Raw genomic sequence first — 7,437 nt, 5'->3', positions numbered from 1 at the left:
CCCCTTTCAGTGCCTGTGAGCAGCTGTGAGGGCAGTGCCCTTGGGGAGCCAGCTGGGCAGTGGTAGACCTCACCTCTTTATCCATTCTAACTGGGCTGCCTCTGAGGGCTTCATAGAGGTATAGTGCAAGCCATGGGCTCAGGCAGGAGCCAGCACAGCCTAAGCAGCTACAACTCCTGGCAGCTCTCACAGGTTTAGGGGCTAAGCTGGCCTTGGGACTGGACTCAACTGCTCCCTTGCATCAATAATGGAACCAGACAAGCAGAGGTGCTCCTTGGAGCCCATGCAGCAAGGATTCCAATATACAGCAGGTGGGTGCTCGTGCTCTGTGAGCTGGGGAGGAAGAAGGAAAGGAAGGAGCAGGACCCAGTGGTTATGGGCTGAACCAGTAAGCACTAGGTCCCCAGGAGGGGTGGGAATTTTATAAGTGACAGGGAAGAAAAGAGACAGGGAAGTGTGGTAAGTGTGCTATAGCAGCAACAGAGGAGGCTGAGGGTGGAGGCCACCCAGATGTTTGGAGTTTGCCCCATGTGGACGACAGATAAATCAGAGAATTAACAAGGCAACTCCAATTAATTTATCTGGTAGTTAAAAGGAGATTTATTTCAAGGGGTCAGTTACAGGATCTGGGAGAGGTGAGGTGCAGTCCAACATGGTTCTCTGGAAAACTCTTGACTTGGTCTGCAATCCAGCATGCAAGATCAAAAGAAACCAAGAGGGCCAGCATGTAATATTTGTTTAGTTTAAGTTATATGCATAATTAAGTCTATGATTCTCTTGTAAGGACAAATGAAACAAAAAGATCTAGTTCAAAATTGTTTCAAATGATGTAAAATTTTCTCGAAACAATATTTTCAGCTAACAAAAGGTGGCAGTAAGAGAAGCTGTTGGGTTGTGTTGGGTTTGAACTTCTCCCTCAGTGACATTGTAGGTTTAGGGTGTATATTCCTCAAGGGAATTCTTCCAAAGACACAGCCTTGGGATCAGGAAACATCAAGTCTGCCAAGTTTTGAGAATCCTACAGCTACTTCAACCCTAGGCTCTCATGCGCTTCTCACGGAGCTGAGCTGAAGAGTAGCAGCTTCCCAATTTCTAAGACGATTGATTGAAACTTCAAGGCAAAATCACAGCACCATTTAAAAACTTATTAACTACCATAGTGGAAGCCAGACCCCAGGCAGAAAATATTGTTACCTTCAACATGCCATTTCCTGCTAGGGGAGCACCATGTATATCTGAAACTGCAATAAATTGTAAAGACCATCTGCCCCCAATTGTTCCCTTGAAGGAAAAACTCCTCCCACTCCGTACATCTACAGCACTGTAGGGAAAACAGCAGAGTAAGAACAAATTCTCCAGACACCAAGTTTTAGTGTGCCCCCCACATTGGTTGTATACATGGTGTCCACATAAGACACACTCAGGAAAAGTTTCAAACTTGGGTCATGAGCAAGAGAACAGTCTACTCTCAGGTGGATTCTAGACAAAAGGAGCAGTGGTCCTAGTCACAACACTCTTACAGATCCTACCCAACTCGCTGTGCAGATATCTGCTTGGTGGTAGAGTTTACTCAGAAATGTGCCATGTAAGTGTAGCCCTCACATCACCTGTGATAGACCTAATACTTTCTACATTAACTCTTAGCCTGGAATCAGACTCCTTAATTATTTTTCATGGATGCTTTAAAATCTTCATTTTGCTGCTTTTCTCCTTAATTTAGAAATTAAGTAGGATTTGATACTTTCTTAATTGATCTCCACAGTCTCCTAACATATGGCCCCAGAACATCTAAAACCATGTTTGCCCTGTGGTTAGAGCCTTAAGGATCTTTTCCTGTTATAAACAATCCTGCTCTGGTGATTCCCATTACAATATAGGGCAGTCCCCTAAAATATGCATATCTTTCTCATCTCCTTCCAAATTTGGTACTTAATTCTAACTTTTCTGTAGCCATACATTGAGGTGTACTAAACAGGATTCTAAATGAAATAATCTGCAACAAACATATTCTCCCTGAGAATATTTTCTTCCTAATACCTTGTGATAGATAGATGTAATTTTTCAAGGTCTATTAAGCTAAGAACGCTAGAAGCAACATTGGTTAATATGGTGTCCACTGATCACAACCATTTATTAGCTAGATTTATTGAATTTGATTATTAAATAATCCAATAATCCTTGATTCTACATTTCAACAGATTTTCTTTTTCTTTTTCTTTCTGTCTATCTTTCTTTCTTTCTTTTTTTTTTTGAGACAGGGTTTCTCTGTGTAGCTTTGGAGGCTGTCCTTTGGAGCCAGGCTGGCCTCAAACCCACAGAGAACCACTTGGCTCTGCCTCCCAAGTGCTGGGATTAAAGGCGTGTGCCACCACTGCCCTGCCCAGATTTTCTATTTTTTCTCACCATATTTCCAAACTTCATTTTTTTCATTTTGTTTTGCTTTTAGAAAGATTATGTATGTATATTACATATTTGTATATAAAGAACACACACACAAACATTATATATATACATAAACACAAAATATAAAATACACATATATATGCATGTGTATTGGTGAAATTATTAAGGCCACTCCACGTAGTTAAAAGGGAAGTTTATTTTGTGGGGTAACTTACAAATGAAGGGGTAGGTCGCAGAGTCTGGCAAAGGTATAGGGTAGTCCGGAGGCGTTCACTCGAGAACTCTGCTCGGTCCACCTCTCGCGTCCCGCGTCCCGGAACCAAGAGAGTGAGTCCTTCCCGATCCTTCGTCTTCCGCTTCCTCCTCTGCCCCGCCTTGTGGGTGTGACCATTACCGAAGCCTCAGTGGGGGTTGAAACTTCCAGGCCAATGCTGGGATGCCTATCCACTACACATGTGTGTGTGTGTGAGTGTGTGTGTGAGTGTGTGTGTGTGTGTGTGCATATGTCTGCTTATGGCATATGGGGGTGGCTTCACAGGCAAGAAACAGTTTTCTAATACCATGTAGCTAGAGTTAAATGTTCATAAGCTGCCTGATGTGGGTGCTGAGAACAAACTTGTGCCCAAGCTGCAAGTATTTCTAGCAGCTTGAGGCATCTCTCCATATCTATCTGTATAAAGCATATTAGGACCATTTCTTCTTTTAAAAAGAGTCTTTATCTTGGGAAATGTGGCATACAGAAGACTCAATCCCTGGCACCGCTCATGGGGGGCCCAAGTCCTTCTGATCAAGCCCCCCCCAAATAAAAGAATTTATATCATTTATAGCTACAAAATAGTTTTTACAACACTTGTAAACTTTATTAACTTTTCCAAAATGTGATTTGAATTAAATTAATAATAGAATTTTTATAATTGATAGATTACCTATCCATGTTACACTTCTGTTTTCATTGAAAGGAAAACTCTTCACTTTATTTTTATTCACTATTGAGCTCTTCTTTACCATCACATTTTAGTTGAATATTAATTATTCTTTCCCCCCTTTTCATGAAGTAGACTGTAAATTGCACCTACCTAACAGTGATCAATTTTAATTACACTTTTATAAACTATTTTATTTGCTGGATTTGAGTTACACGAAGCTTGGACTTTTTGATTCATCTATATGTCCTTCAGTTGTGGATCCATGTCTGCTACAACTTGAGGATTACTAAGTTCTTCAAAGAATGATAATTTCAGGATATTATGAGAATGAAAACATTAATTCATTCAGAAAAATATAAAATACTTCAAAACAGGTCAATAAAATTTCTCTTGTATAAATATGTATCCATTTATCTTTTTTGTAGATGAAGCTGTCATTTATTAATATAAACAAAGCATTACTTAAGTGGGTGTGTATCTCTGTCCAGTTTCTCTAAAATGGACTTATGGTTTCCTGTCATTAAGAAAATTAAAATTTCAGGCATGTGTTTAACACCAAATTAAGATAATTTTCCAAGATATTTCATGATGTAACTTAGAAGAAAATGTTTTAAGAAACTTTAATATTATGTAAGTTATTTTAACATGTCATATTTAATATTCTCTGAGCATAATTAATTAATAGAATGAAGTCTGAAAAATTATGAGTTTACTGTTTCTAAACATATAATTTTTACTTTTCTTCATATTTATTTTTAGAAATCTATTTTTTAAAAACATGAAATAATTATTTCTACATGAACAATATTATATTATTAAATATTATAAAATATTAAATATTATTATTAAAAATAAAATATTATTCTAGATGAATTAAATAACAAAAATAAAAATGCATTGTAAAACTGAACAATTAAAATTATAGAGCATTAAAATAATTTTATTTAAAATAAGAATACAAGTTAAATTAATTAAAATATTTAAATCCTTGGACCTGTGGGCATCTGAGTCAGACAGTTCCCTAGAACACAAGCTATGGACAAGCTGACTTTAATATGTATATTAGTGTCAACATTTTCATTGATTCATAAGCTCTTAAAGTGTAATGAAATGATTCATTAAAAAAGAATATTTTATGTGAATCATCATTTCTACCCACTTAACCTAACTCCCACAAACAATTTAGAATACTTAGAGTGCTCAGAATCCCTAAGAATTACTAACTTTAATTACTTCTAAATTGAAGGTTAAATTCAATTGACTTCATAACCAGGAGGTTTGAAATATTGGAAAATACACAGTGTTTGAAATATGAATGCATGGGTTCAAGGTCACGCTTTGCCACTTAGTAATATTTTCACCTGTGGAGAAGTGTTTAACCTCGTTGACATTAGTCTGGTGAATTAAATATATGAATATGAATGTATTATATATTGAGACATTGCAATACTGTTTAGGTAACAGCAATATGCAAAATGAGCTGAAATAAAGAATCTGGTATTTTAGATACAAAATGATGAATGTATATATTTAATATATTAAAGCAGAGACTGTAGAATGATAAATTTCAATAGGCAACATATAAATTGATACTGTTTATAGGTCTGTTTTCAAAAAAATTTTTTAACTTGTCACTTTAATTTCTGCTGGCACACACACACACACACACACACATGCACACACACACACTTAAATAGAGATAAGGACAAAAGATGTTTGTAATCACCACAGCACTAAGGAGTTGGAGGCAGGAGGACAAACTTAGATATCAGCCTTGGTTACTCACTGAGCTCCTGCCTCATAAGTGAGACTCACAAAAGCATATTCTATATATTCTTTTCAAGTTAATGGACGTGTAGAACAAAAAAGTAAAATATAAATCTATGAATTGGGAAGAGGAAATATAAGTAATGTGGGATAGTGAAAAGAGTATAATATAACACATAGACTGACGGAGTGGAGGGACAGGTGCCAAGCAAGTAGGCACAATTTCCCAGGCATCAAGAAGAAAGTCAGTTACTACTAGAACAGAGATGTTGGGAACTTCTATTATGGACAAGGCCACTGAATGAAGCCTCACCAAATCTGCATGATTTACAATTTTCTGCTCAATTATGGCCTGTGCTGAAAAATGGAAAACTGTCATCCTCACAAAGCTAATACTGAGGAGATGACCAACTACCACAATGATGACTACATTCAATTCTTGTGTTCCATTTGCCTAGATAACATATCTGAGTACAGCAAGCAGATGCGATGATTCAATGTTTGTGAGGACTGCCAGTATTTGATGGCTTGTTTGAGTTCTGTCAAGTGTGTACTGGTGTCGCTATGGCAAATGCTGTGAAACTTAAGACACAGATGGACATTGTTGTGGAATGGACTGGGGGCCTGCCGCATGGGAAGAAGTCTGAAGCGTCAGCTTCTACTACATCAATGATGTCTTCTTAGTCATCCTAGAACTGCTAAAATGTCACCAGAGGGTGCTCTATATTGACACTGATATTCACCATGTCATTGGTATGGAAGAGGCATTCTATATCACAGACTGGGTCATGACTGTGTCCATTCATAAATATGGAGAGCCCTTCCTAGGAATTGGGGAACTACATGATATTGGGGCTGGAAAAGTCAAATGACATGCTGTTAACTAACTTCTCTGAGATAGAATATATGATGGATGAGTCCTGTGAAGCCATTTTCAAACCCATCATATCTGAAGTAATGGAGATGTTCCAGACTAGTTCAGTGGTCATAAAGTTTGGCTTAAAGTTCCAGTCAGAGGACTGGTTAGTTTCCTTCAACCTGACCATCAAGGGACATGCCAAGTGTGTGGTGTTTATCATGAGTTTCAACTTGCCAATACTAAGGAGGAGGTGGATATACCACCTGTAATCTCTTTTGGTGCTGGATTTATGAAACATCTGTTGCCCTGAACACAGAGATCCCTAATGAGCTACTTTACAATGACTACTTTGAATGCTTTGGACCAGCTTTCAAGCTTCACATAAATCCTTCCACTATGACTAATCAGAACACTAACGAATATCTAGAAAAGATCAAGAAGTGGCTCTTTGAGAATTTGAGAATGCTGTCCCATGTACATGGGATCGAAATGTCATTCCAGAGGAGTGTAGTGATGAAAACACAGAAGACCAGATTAAAAGCATCTCTCTCTGCTCCTCTGACAAATGAATTCCAAGTGAGGGAGAAGTCTCCAATCCGATTCAGATGAGGAAGGAGAAAACTTCTACTAATTTCAAAAAAGCCAAAAGAGTCAAATCAGAGGATAAAAATGACAGCGATCCAGACGAGGAAAAAGAAGCCACAGAAGAGTAGAAATGTAAAGGATGAGCAGGCAGAAGTTAAAGGGTTCGAAAAGGTCCAATTGACGTGATCAAGATCAAGACCAAGACTTGGGGCCTCTCCAAATTCCTCACTTCTCCCCATTCTTTCATATTTTATATTTGCTATTCCTCTGTGTATTTACATAACATATACTAAATATAATGTCCCCAGGGGATAGAAAGAAACCAGAGACCAAAGCCCAAGCAGTGGTGCTGGGGACCTCTTCCCAAAGCTGCTTTGTCTATGGAGGCCTAGGTCTTAGTTTTGAACACTGTAAGGCCTGTGAGGAAAGAAAACAACCATAAGACAAACTCCCAAACTGACAAGTGCCTGCTTATGACCTCTGTTAAGATGTCCTTATTAGGCATTCTACAAGGGATGCCTGGGCCTTCCAAGACCGCTTAGTTTCAGGCTTAGGTAATAGTCATTTTTAGATTGTTTCAGTTTATAGCTTCTAACTAGTCTCAGGCAAGCAGAAAAACTCATGTTGCCATGTATTCCCACAATTCTGCAGTTGGAGGTTGTCTAGCTTCCTTTTTGAGATATTTTCATATTGTGAGACTCCTTGTAATAAAACAGCACATTTCTACCAAAAAAATAAAGGAGTATTAATACAATACATATGGGCCCATGATATTACTTCACATATACATATATTTTATTATGTAAATATATTGATATAAATTATATATATATATATATTATGTATGCATATAGTTATATATATTGTGTATCTTTTCAGGTAAATATAAAATATTAT

At 37.5% G+C, this 7,437-nt stretch overlaps 1 pseudogene; it reads left to right on the top strand.

The window, feature by feature from the left end:
• Positions 1-247: 247 nt before the first annotated feature.
• Positions 248-6,668, top strand: LOC118569865 (annotated as a pseudogene).
• The last annotated feature ends 769 nt before the right edge of the window (positions 6,669-7,437 follow it).

The sequence above is a fragment of the Onychomys torridus genome, chromosome 18 (genome assembly GCF_903995425.1).
Source record: "Onychomys torridus chromosome 18, mOncTor1.1, whole genome shotgun sequence".
Taxonomy (NCBI): Eukaryota; Metazoa; Chordata; class Mammalia; order Rodentia; family Cricetidae; genus Onychomys; species Onychomys torridus.
This window is presented reverse-complemented; position numbering and strand designations above follow the sequence as displayed.